General features: G+C 38.7%; 1 protein-coding gene across 5 annotated transcripts in view; it reads left to right on the top strand.

Annotated features, from left to right (window-relative positions):
- MAGI2 (membrane associated guanylate kinase, WW and PDZ domain containing 2) overlaps positions 1–13467 on the top strand; it is a 1419055-nt gene that overhangs the window by 857020 nt on the left and 548568 nt on the right. The gene's annotated exons all lie outside the window — the stretch shown is intronic.

Consider the following 13467-nt stretch of genomic DNA (forward strand, 5'->3'; position numbering starts at 1 on the left):
GAAGCTAGGAAGAGGCTAGGAAGGATTCTCCCCTATGGATTTTAACTTCCAGTCCATAATTGCGGGGCCATAAATTTCCGTTGTTTTAAGACATCCTGTTAGAGGTTATTTTGTTATGGCAGCTTTAGCAAACTAAGATAGTGAGGAAATAATACATCATGAACTTTATTTTCATGGAAAGTCCACATTCAAAAAATATTATATATACTTACTCATCTTGGAATCAAAATTGTATTAATCAGATGTTGAAGCTATTTTTGACTGTGTAGCTTCCTTGCTCTGTTATCTTACATATTTTTCATTTGTGCTCATGGTTTTGCCTCTGCACTGAACTTCATTTTAGTACCTCTGTTGTTTCTTTTTGTTTTTAATATTTAATTCTTATCATCTTTTCATTTTCCTACAATTTAGAAGTCTTTTACTGATATTTCAAGGTCGTGTTCCTACCAAAACTCACTAACATTATTTGCTTTCTTTATTCTTGCTTTGCTTATCCTTTACTCTTTCCTGACAAATGAGATGCCTGTGTGGATTCTCTACTGTATTCTTACTTCATATATCAGAACACTTCTCGGCTACGCCATATTTATCCTTCCATTGGTCTTACATTTCAATTTGTTCTTGCAAATCTATAGGGAACAACAATGAGAATGGAAATAATATTTACTTATCTTTTTTTTTAAAAGATTTATTTATTTATTTCTCTTCCCTTCCCCCGCCCCTGCCCCAGTTGTCTGTTCTCTGTGTCTATTTGCTGTGTGTTCTTCTTTGTCCGCTTCTGTTGTTGTCAGCAGCATGGGAATCTGTGTTTCTTTTTGTTGCGTCATCTTGTTGTGTCAGCTCTCCGTGTGTGCGGCACCATTCCTGGGCAGCCTGCACTTTCTTGCGCGCTGGGTGGCTCTCCTTACGGGGTGCACTCCTTGTGCATGGGGCTCCCCTACGTGGGGGATACCCCTGCGTGGCACAGCACTCCTTGCACGCATCAGCACTGCACATGGGCCAGCGCCACACGGGTCAAGGACGCCCGGGGTTTGAACCACGGACCTCCCATGTGGTAGATGGGCGCCCTAACCACTGAGCCAAGTTCACTTCCCAGTATTTACTTATCTAGCCACCAAGCAATGGCCCTTTGTTAAATACAGATCAAATTTAAATAAAATTACTTCTGTGTCCTGTCTAAGAAGCAACACTACCTTGGGAATGGGTATGTTGATAGTGTTTTGATCAAACAAATGTTGTGTGAGTTGTTGTGTTGTATGCTAAGAAATCATATAACTTACCTGATTTCCCACAAGTTCCATATTATTCACTAAACCCAACAGTGTATCGATATTAGCAGTCTAGGCAATTGGGTCCCACATATTTGTATTTGGCTGAAGTTTATCTGAATGCAACAAATTGTTTCAATTGATATTTGATCTTATTTCTCTTCATCATTTAACAAATTTTGTCATATCCCTGGTAATTTATGAATTATGCCATTTTCCTCTTTTCTTCCTTCATCTTGAAATTCCAATCCCTTCATCTTGGCAGACCTTTTTAGTAGTAAATAGGGGACCAACCAGGAGAATAAAATATTTCTCTCTAGGTTTGTCATGCATGGCACTGACAGAGGAAAGAAGATGTATTGAATTATATTTATTTATTCTTTTTTCCCTTATTCTTTAATTTAAAGATGTATTCATTTGTAAACTCTCTCCTATTAATATTCTTTCCCATCTCAGGTGGTCTCAACCCCTGTATTCTTGTTGCTTAACTTCTATTTCTTGGGTACCTTTACAAATATTGTTGACTTAATTCCATTATATAAAATATGAGACCACACTTGCTTCTTCATAGCCTCCTCCAACTTTCTATTACACAGTTGGATTTTATGAAATATTAGTTATTTAATAAAATTGTTCATATTCTTGCAAAATAGGTTTCCAGTTACTCAAAAATATATTTTTACTTTTCATGTTTCATTTAAATTGTATATAGCTCTTTTATTAATAAAAATATTGTTTCCTGATGACAGAAACAATGGCAGAGGTAAAAATCATACAGAAGAATAGACATGTATTCCAAAAAGTGCATGAAAGTAGACCATGGCTACCTCAGAATAACAAATTATAGACTGATTTCTTGACAATGGTAAAAAAAAAAAATTAAATATGCAGGTGAAACTATTAAGACAGAGGATGAGAACCTAGAGTTTGGGTTAAGAAGGGCAATTGCTGGGGGTGGGGAAGAATGGAATTTAACAGGTCATGCTAAGGCAAGGCAGAAACAAGTCATAAAACAGTCCTTTGCCACTTTTTTGTGCTTGTAACCCACTTTCAAGTACAAGAATTGTTGTCAGTGTGCTTGAAGGAATTAAATATAACCACATTACCATATTGTTCTGAAATGGTTAATTGTCTGTTGGGTTGTTTGCATTTCATCCCTCAAATGCCTGCACCTGTGTGTTCTAGAAAACCCAGCTCTCTTTTTAATGTCAGCTAACCCATACCACAAACTCCATTACATTTGTTGACACACATCATTCAAAAATAATTTATTCTCATTGCAGCAAAAATAAGTTCAACCCATGTATTAAAACTCAGAAGTTGGCCAGTTGGTTGCAGTGCTCTGATGAGCCAGGGCAAGAAGAAGTTAGACTTAATTATAGACATGGGCAGTAGAGGCCTAGGGATTGCAAGTCCAAATGTTAGTCCTGGATTTGCCATCATCTTGGCATTGGACCTTTACTGAAAAGGCTGTATGAGAACATGATCACTACATTTAAGTGAATGTTGGGTTGTACATAGTGGAGGAATGAGATTTTGTTCTGAATGATCTAAACAAGTAGAACTAGGACAAGTAACAGAAGATGAAAAAAGATTGTGACCTGACATAAAGAAATAGCCAGGACTGGTGAGATATTGAACCTGAATAACTCAGTAAATAGTCACTGGAACTGCCAAAAACAGACTAAGTACTCTCTTAGTAGGGTTGTTCTAAATGGAATGCACACATGGATAAAGATTTGGACACATACAATAAGTATGACATCAAAATATGAAATAACACTAAGATTGGTGTTTAACTTGCATTGTCTCTCATTCTCATGTTTCTTTAGCAAAAAATAATTTTTTTAGCCATTTTACACAGGAAGATTATGAAGTTCAAAGTTTAGCACAAGGTCACCCACAAAAGTAATAAAAGTAGTGGTCAAGCAAAACTACTACTCCTTCCATCCCCATGTAGATCCTGGAGATGTTAGAAACCTAGAAACTGCAGTTATCAGTATAGCAGTTGGGAAGAATATTTAACTTTAAATCATATTTAGAGTATTCATACTATGTTAGCTGGGCTCTCCAGAGAAACAGAATAGCCAAGACATGTGTATTTGTGTGTTGTAAATATTAAGAGATTTATTACAGGAATTGGCTCATGTGACCATGAGGATTGGGAGATCCAAATTCTGTAGGGCAGGCTGCAAGTTGGAAATGCCGATGAAGATTTCTATGAATTCACCATAAGAAGCTGGCTGGCAGAAGTAGAGATAGAAATTCTTCTTTCTAACTGCTGGAATCATCAGTTTTCCCTTTACGGTTTTCAACTGATTGGATGAGACTTCTTTCATTACTGAAGGCAATATCTTTTGTTCATTCTAGACATAATCAGCCATACATGCAATCAACTAATGATTTAAATCCACAAAACACTCTCAGAGTAACAGTCAGGTCAGTGCTTACTTGACCAAACAACTGAACACCATAACCTAGCCAATTTGACACATGAACTTAACCATCACACATAATCTGAGCCACAATGTTGATATCTAAGTTAAAACCAAATTTTCCAAATTAAATTAAGGATAGATTTCCTTATTACCTTCAAGTGAACTGATAAATCTGGAGCTTGTTCAAGTTTTTAAAAAGACGGAAGAGGAAGTGCTAGCTCACTGAACAGATATAAAGAAACAGTGGATAAACTATAATCAGTGCTGTGCAGCAGTGCTCCAAAATGTGTGCATCAAATGCAATGAATGTGCCACACTGATGAAAGAGGTTGTTGATGTGGGAAGAGTGGGGATGGTGTGGGGAGTGGGATATATGGGGAACCTCATATTTTTTAATGTAATATTTTGAGTGATTTATGTATCTTTTTTAAAAAAAGCCAATAAAAATATTTAACAAACTATGATATTACAAGAAAGGAAAAAAAAAGAAACAATTGAAACAAAAACATTGTTTTAGTTTTCATCCTACACATTATGTTTACTTTATGTAACAGTTGCATAGCCTAAAAATGTAAATACAGAGTTGTGGGCATTTGAATGAACTTTAGTTGATAAGTTGTTAGTCAACTATCTAAAAATATAGATTATCTACTGTACCATGGCATCCTCTATAAAATAGCTCCCATTGTTTGCTGCATGAATAGTCTTTCCTATTTCCTCAGACATACAGGTGATGAAAGCAAGAATGTATCACATCTCTATGGAGAAGTTAAGTGCTGAAAGAAGCATCTAGAAATAGGAACCATGCTCTGGAATTCTGTAGATATGCCTAGGCTGAACTCATATATGCCCACTTCCACACTGTCACAGGTAAAGCCATCAATTTAGAAAGAAACACAATTTTTCTTTTTAAAAATGTTTACCAAATGCCAGGCATTGTTCTTAGTTCTGGGAACACAGTGGTGAACAGAACCACCAAAGTTTCTTCTTCATGGAGCTTTCGTTTCACCTCTGGGATGGCTAACATCTTCCTTTTCTTCTTGTTTTTCTGTCTACCCAAGATCTTCTTTACACAATTCGTTATTAATATAGGTCTCAGTTTAAGTTTAAATGTGATTCAGATATGCCTTCTGACTGCTGATAAACTGGAGAGACTGATCCATTAGCAGTATATTAATGGGGGATACGAAAATGTATCCCAAGAACAAGCCATGATGGGGTTGCATTCTTGGGCAGGCTGCACTTTCCTTCGCACTGGGCGGCTTTCCTTATGGGGGGTGCGCTCCTTGCACGAGGGGCTCCCCTACGTGGGGGACACCCCTGTGTGGCAGGGCACTCCTTGCGCACATCAGCACTGCGCACGGGCCAGCTCCACATGGGTCAAGGAGGCCGGGGGTTTGAACCGCGGACCTCCCATGTGGTAGGCAGAAGCCCTATTCATGGGGCCAAGTCTGCTTCCCCCACCGTTGCTTTTTGAACACACTCGCTCCTATTACATTTGTCCTTTGTTAAGTGCCTCCCCCTATAATACTGAGTGGGGACTGGACATTATTGTTCACCTGATTGACATCTTTCCCCTTTCCCTCGTTAGAGGACTCCACCATTGTGTGAGCATCATGAGAGGGAGGGTCCCACCTTTCAGTGCAGAGAAAGCAGCACCCTGAACCTCAGTGCCTAGGATACAGTCATGTGACTTATGCTCAGCCAATCAGATACTCTCTCCCAGGACAACTTTGAATCTGGAGTGATTGGCCAAACAAAACAGGAGAGCTAAGAATTTATTCCCATACCAGGAGCCATGTCATTTAGTGTCCAATGGTAGTGGTCCTGTGAAAGTGTCCAGTTTCCAGGTCTGGAGGTGGTGTCAACAGTCAGAGATCCTTAAAGTTCTTCCTTTAGCATGAACTTAATGTTGATTTATCTGCTCAACTTCTTCGTGATTACTCTTCTTGGAGTCTGGTTCTCTAGATTTCCTTTTGATTCTATGAAGTACTAAATAATGGTCCAATAAATTCCTTTTTTGTTTTGTTAACTAGAATGTAGCAGATGTCTCTCGTGCCCTGTGCTACATATTCTTGGCCGGTTTCAGTTGCAGTGGTGCACAGTTCCATGAAGCTCAGAAATTTTTTTGCTGATAGCATCTTACCTCTAGTGCTGTACAAGCCCATTTAGTCTGAACAACCATAGCCTAGAAGTACCCTTGAGGAGCAAACCTTATTCAATTCTGTTGGGAGCCAATCGATAAATATTCCAGACCCCACACTTAAGGAGGACAGTTCTGTTTACATCTCTGACGGTACCATGGAATTGAAACTTAGTCCAAGAGTGATGATTTCAATAATGCAAACACTCTTCATGTGGTTTTCCCAACCTCCCTATCTCACTATCCCATCTTGCTCACTCCTGCTTCCTGGGACCTCCTGCAAAATAAATTATTCATACCTGAGACTGTGTCTCAGGTTCTGCTTTTAAAGAAACCCAAACTAAGACACTGAACCGTTTCTGTTGTTAATAACTAAGTAGTACTGGCACAGAGAAATGTCTCACAAACTGATCCTCTTCTACAAAAGGTTTCCATGGTTCTACCTGGATCTGCAAGGGTTTTCTGTGTCCAGAGAGCACTGTTGCCTTGTGCCAGGCACCTGCAAGAACCTGCTGAACCCCGTGTGACACTAGACCTTCCAACACATCAGTAGGCAAGAGAAATTCCCTTACCCTGCACTACAGCTGCTCCACCAGGCACTGCTGAGAAAGCCACACACATGGAGAGCTGATACAACAAGTTGATGCAACGAAAAGAAACACAGATTCTGGGTGCCACTGATAAGGATAGAAGCCGTCACAGAAGAACACACAGTGAATGGACACAGAGAGCAGACAACTGGGTGGGGGGCAGGGGGGAGGAAGGGGAGAGAGATAAATCTTTTAAAAAAAAGCTATGGTGGGGAGTGGATGTGACTCAAGTGGGTTAAGCGCCTGCCTCCCATGTGGTCTCCTGGTGCCTCCTGAAAAAACAAAAACAGACAACAAGCAAAACAAATGAAAAAACCAACTCAGGGAAGCCAACATGGCTTAGTGGTTGAACACTGGCTTCTCATATATGAGGTCCTGGGTTCAATCCCTGGCCCCTAGTGCCTCAAAACAAAAGCAATGTTTTTATATTATTAATATAACTTTGTTAGTATCTGTGGGCTTGTCAGGACTTCAAAAATGTGTGCTACATTTATAAATATATATAAATGATGGAGAAGGGAGTAAAGGTTTAAAATTAGAAATGGTGAAATCTTTTTTTGATGGCAGAAACAGTCACATATGTGAAAAACAGAAACAAAGAAAGCGGAAAATGTTAAGCAGAATATGGGTGGAGGAGGCTGAGTAGAATACAAGGGCATGTAAACTGCAAGACAAGGGGAAATTTTATAGAACAGATACTCTAAATATATGTTAAAACTTTATTGATGCTATAAATTTCAAACACTATATTTTTTGTCAAAAGTAGGCCATCACATGCACAGATAAATTGTATTTAGACTGAAAAGAAACCCAAAGATAAACCAATATAACACTTTAGAGAATGTGTACACAAATAGCATTTTGGAAACCTTTTCAACAATCAGCACACAATGAAAAGCATTTAAGAGAAAATAATGCAGACCTTAGAATATATTTATAAATAAAATATCTTCCTCTCTCTCACTTTCTTCTTGTTTCTTCTCTTATCTCTCACCATTCATTCTCAGTCATGTTTGGTTACTTCTGTTGCACTGCTGGTTTCTTATTATTGGTTGATGTTAATACTTTTTCTTTTCAGTCTGCATATATACCAATAAACTCGCCTACTCTAAAAATCTGTATTTCCAACTGAGACTTAGTTCTTGGGCCTGAGTCCATATGCAACTCCATCTGGAATGTCCTTTAAAAAAAAACCAAACATAAACTTAAGTTCTCCTAAATTAAGCACACCATCTCCTCAACTTCTATCCCTCCTATATTCCCAATCTTAGTAAATATCATAGCCCAATGCCCAAACCAGAAACCTGGGAGTCATCTTGATTCCCCACAACACTCAGGTTCCAATTCTGTTTCCTAAACAACATCTCCTTAATATCGCCTCTTCTCTATTCCCAGTTTCCCAGTTCATATTCATATTGGAACACCAATAGTATCCTTACTGTTCTTTCTCTCTTGATACCAGAATAATCTCTCAAATACCAAAATCTAACCATGTTACTTCTCTTTTCAAATGATCCCTATCAACTTCTCCATAAAATCCTTGCACGCCATACAGTGATATGGTTCCTCTTCACTCTGGTAGCCTCATTTCCCTACTACCTAACCCCTCCCAGCAAATCTAGATTCCTTAAAGCATCCCCAAAATTAACATTTGTTTACACCTCCATGCCTCTATGCTTGGATTTGCCTCTGCTCTCCTTCAAACAGACTTCAGTGTGATTTGTGTTCTGTGCCCCCATAAATCTTCATTAGAATAGTAAGAGCAAAGTATTTTGGTTGAGAGTAGTTGTCTCCCTAGCAACTTTTAAACTCCTAGTACATTTTGCCATGAGCATATAGTAAGCCTTCACTAAATATTTGCTGCATGAATTGTTAAAGGATATTTCGTTATATAATTTCATATGTTAAACAGTTTTAGCTCTATCTAATCTAATTTGTCACTTGTTCATTGTTTCATCATGAAATTGAGTGCCCACTTTGTGTCAGGGACTATTATAGACAACTTTGAATACATGATGTGACATTCAGGTGGGGGAGACAATATGGTGCAAGGGTGAGTGAAGAGTGAATGAATGAATGAATGAGATAATTCCATTTGGAAATACATCCTCTGAAAAAAACAAATGAGTGAGTAGGGGTGACAGTGGGGCTTCCTTTAACTCAGGGGGACAGAGACAATATCTCTGAGGAGTTGACAATTGACCTGTGTCTTGAAAAAGTCAAATATGTAGCCACCAGCAGATCTGGAAAAAAGGTGTTTCAGGCGTGAACAGCAAGTACAAAGAGCCAGAGACAGAAACAAGCTTGGTGCATTGAAGGTACCATGAAAAGGCCAGTGTGACTCAAGAAGTGAACAGGAAAGGATGACAAGGAATTAAAATACAAAAATAGGTAGCCTTGTTTTTTCTTTTTTCACTTTTTTTATTGTATTTTTTTGAAGATACATAAATCATAAAAAATGTTACATTAAAAATATAAGAGGTTCCCACATACCCCACAACCCACACCCCTACTATTTCCACATCAACAACCTCCTTCATCATTGCGGCACATCCATTGCATTTGGTGAATCCATCTTGGAGCACTGCTGCACCGCATGGATTATAGTTCACATTGTAGTTTACGCTATCCCCCAGCACATTCAGTGGGTTATGGCAGGATATATAATGTCCAGCATCTTTCCCTGCAATAACATTTAGGACAACTCCAAGTCTCAAAAATGCCCCCTATCATGTCTTTTCTTCCCCCTCCCTGCCCTCAGCAACTATCGTGGCCACTTTCTTCACATCAATGCTATGGTTTCTTCCATTACTAGTCACAATAGTTCTATAATAATAGATTACCAGTAAGTCCACTCTAATCCATATTTTATTCCTCCATCCTGTGGACCCTGGGATGGTGATGTTCACTCCACCGCTATATTGAGAGGGGTCTTAGATTCCATATGGTTGATGGATGCGATTTTCCTGCTTGGAGTTGTAGGCACTCTCCATTCCCTGTTGTGGTGGTTGACCATCTTCACCTCCCTGTTAGCTGACCTGGGTGAGTCCAACGAACAGGAGAGTAGGAGTTACAATTCTGCTGAGGCCCAGGGCCCAGCTGGCACATGGACAGTCCAGGGAGTCAAGTCTCCTGAGTATACACCAACCCCAGTGCTAACCACAGGTTCAGTAAAAGTGACAGAAGAGGCCTGTGTAGAAAGGTTACGTCTGAGTCCAACTCCATCACACTCAGGAACACAAATTCCAAAGTGGGGCCCACTGACAAGCCACTGAACTCCAGAGCCATGACCAGAGAGCCCTGTGTGTCTCCGTAGCCCTCAGGAGCACCAGTACCTGGGGTTGTATCTACTTTGGCTGTCTCTAGGATCCTGCTGAGGTGTGTGTAATTGTGACCCCTCTGGTGACCTCCCAACTCTTTTTTGAAGACTCTTAGCCATATAAACTCATTTGTCTTTACCATTTCCCCCTTTTATTCAAGGTATTTTTCTAGTTGCATCACCAGTTAGTGATTGGTAGTAATCCTTTGGTGCCAGTTTTTGAAGAAGTTTTGGACCAGAGAGGTTCAACTATGGCAGGCGAGGAACACTGGTGTGGAGTGTTATTGATGGGGGTCACATGGTTGGGAGGGAGTTCTCCAGGGCATGTATACAGGGTACATAAAAATGATTGGATATTTTCATAGTAGTTATAGTTAAAATGACAACTGAGGGAGTGCTGAGTTCCTAGCCAGGGAAGCACTGTCACATTCCCCAATGGAACAGCAACAATCCCCCAAGTGCAAGGGCAGAGACCAGTGAAGAAGGATGCTCCAATGATGAGCCCTTGATATTGATGACTGTGCTTAGGAGCCTGTGTGCCTGAAATTTGAAATAGGCCTAAAGCTGCAGGGGGCCTAAGAGTTACCTCCTGAGAATCTCCATGTTGCTCAAATGTGGCCACCCTCTAAGCCAAACTCAGCATATAAATGCATTACCTTCCCCCCAGCGTGGTAGTCTTACTTTATAGACGTTTTGGTCAATGCGTAAATGGTTTATAGTCTTTTATTTTGATAACACATATTTTAATGTCTTTCCTGTATCCTAAGTGTCTGACTTATATTCAAACTTTTGTTTTTCAATTAAATTGTTCGAAGAAAGAACTTGTTTATGTCAATAAGTCTTTTCTCTTTCATTATCTCCATTTCCTTAAAACATAGTTTCGATCTCAGACTTTAGCCTAACTCAATCCAAAGACCCATCTTCCTAGATTTCTTTGCAATTACAACTTCCTCTATTGCTCATTAAAAGTTGAAATTCCTTGGGCCCAGTCTTAGGACTGCTTCTCTTTTTACTCTGTACTCACAACCCAGGAAGTACATACAATCCCATTTTCCATTTTGTCTATTTGTGACTCCCAAATGTATATTTTCAAACCAGTCCTCTGTCCTTATTTCCAAACATTTTACCCATTGCCTACCCTACATCTCAACTTAGAAACATCTCACAATCACTTAATAGTTCAGAGTCTGAATTCATGGTCTTTCTTTTTAAAATACTATTTTCCAATATTCACTATTTCACTGAATAACTCTATTTCCATCCAGTTGTCTAAGTTAAAACCCTAGGAGTCATTCTTGACACATTCCTCTTCTTTCACTTCATATCCATTCTATTGCCAAGGTCAATCAACATTTCTTTCTAAATATTGTTTGGATCCTTCCATTCTCTTTAGTTCCACAATTACGACCCACTAGTCAAAGCTGTATTATTTCTTCCTGAGTCACTGCAATATATATAAACTGTGCTCTCTACATTCCATATTTCGCATTGCATTCAGTTATCTTTTCAAATGTAAAGCCAGCCCCACCTCTCTCACTGCCATTCACTTTCCCCCTCTGCATACACAATCCATTTATCCATGGCTTTGAATTGCTCTTAAGAGCAAAGAATTGGAGGTAATCTGGTTTTCCATCAATGGACATGTGGATACATAAAATTAGGTGGTGATACATGGAGTATTACGTATCAGTTATGAGCAACAGATTGCATGTACATCCAGTAACACAAATGAAGCTTAAAAATATAGTTCAAAATAGAAAAATAAGAAACTGAACAAGCTCTATAACACAATGCAATTTACATGAATTGTAAGTATATGCCTGCAAAACAACAATAACTATTAGCTAGGATATATTCAAACACAAAGCCATATCTATTGCACTTCCTGCTCCTCATTCCCTGTCTCATTTTCCTCCTTATCACTTGACATCTAATCAACTTATATTTTCCTTATTTATGTCATTATTTCTCTGTCTTCCTCATTGTAAACGCAAGCTCCATAAGGGACTTATATCTATTTTGTTCACTGCTGTTTCCCCATTCCTAGAATACTGTGTGGCACATGGAAGTTCTCAATAAATAACTGTTGTTGTTTTTTTTAAAAGATTTATTTATTTATTTCTCTCCCTTTCCACCCCCCAACCCTGGTTGTCTGCTCTCCGTGTCCATTCGCTGCATGTTCTTTGTCTGCTTCTGTTGTTGTCAGCGGCACGGGAATCTGTGTTTCTTTTTGTTGCGTCATCTTGTTGTGTCAGCTCTCCGTGTGTGCAGCACCATTCCTGGGCAGGCTGCACTTTCTTTTGCGCTGGGCAGCTCTCCTTATGGGGTGCACTCCTTGCGCGTGGGGCTCCCCTACGCGGGGGACACCCCTGCGTGGCAGGGCACTCCTTGCGTGCATCAGCACTGCGCATGGGCCAGCTCCACACGGGTCAAGGAGGCCCAGGGTTTGAACCACGGACCTCCCATGTGGTAGATGGACACCCTAACCACTGGGCCAAGTCCGCTTCCCCAAAGTCTATGTTAATATAGCTCACAGAATTCATTGAAAAGTGCAAAGATTTGGATTTCTTTGCTTTGGAAAAGGAAAGTTTGGGAAAGTGATATTTTTGGTATTATTGTCAAAAAACATTTGACCTTTGAAATCTTAAGTTCATAAACTACTCTAGTTGACTAGGAATGCAGAATTTGAATACCTTTTACAGGTGCTCCTAAGTAGTGAAAGATCTCATTGTAAATAGCCTAATTTCCTGAGGTAGATATGACTTCTAAGATTTGCAACTTTTTATTTAAAGCATGATATAATTTGTTGCTCAGAATCTGAATTTCCAGAAGAATGCCAGGAATATTTTTATGAATAAAAATGTATTAATAATAATTGCCATATAGCTTTGGGACCATTGAAAGGAATATTTTGCTTTTTGACATATGTACTTGCTTTACTTTAAAATGTGAGAGGGATGAATCATATCCAAGTATTAGACTTACCCCTTTCTGTAAAGTGTAAATAGATAAATACATTCTACTTTATTTTTTATTTTGACAGAGTAATATTTTAAGCATATTCTAAAAGTCAAATAGCACCAAAAGGCTTATATTAAATAACAAGAATGCCCTGCTACCTCCATTACCAGCCCACGTTCTCCTCCTTCAAGGCAATCACTTTCAAGTTTCTTAACAATTCATTCTGATATTTAACTGCCTATTTAAAAATAATATCCTTGTACTACTATTCATTGATCTATCAATTTTAGACATAACACTTTGATTTCATAATCTACTACATGAGGATTTGGCTCTCTTTTACATACACTCCCAAACATGCACACATACACCTCCCTCTTCCTTTCATGAGTAATCACGTTAAAAAAAAAATTCACAATGATTTATATTATGATTATGAAAATATTATTCACTCCCAAGGCAAGTGGTATACTATTATTTTATATATACTTTTTCTCCTGGCCTTAGTAATTGCCTTGGATTTTCATATGCTTTGTTTTTTAAATTATGTATTGCTAAATTACCCAAATGCACCAATAATTTTGTAAAATAAATTATTTTCTGCACACACACGTAGGATAATCTATTAGTTTCTTTTCCTCTTTCTTGTTCAAGTCTGTTGCTCTCTTTTGCATGGCATCATGTTTTTATTTCATGGATGTAACAACTTTATTTTTTTAATTTTTCTTCTTTTTTCCAGAATAGTCTG

This window comes from Dasypus novemcinctus, chromosome 5, assembly GCF_030445035.2.
Source record: "Dasypus novemcinctus isolate mDasNov1 chromosome 5, mDasNov1.1.hap2, whole genome shotgun sequence".
In the NCBI taxonomy this organism is placed as follows: Eukaryota; Metazoa; Chordata; class Mammalia; order Cingulata; family Dasypodidae; genus Dasypus; species Dasypus novemcinctus.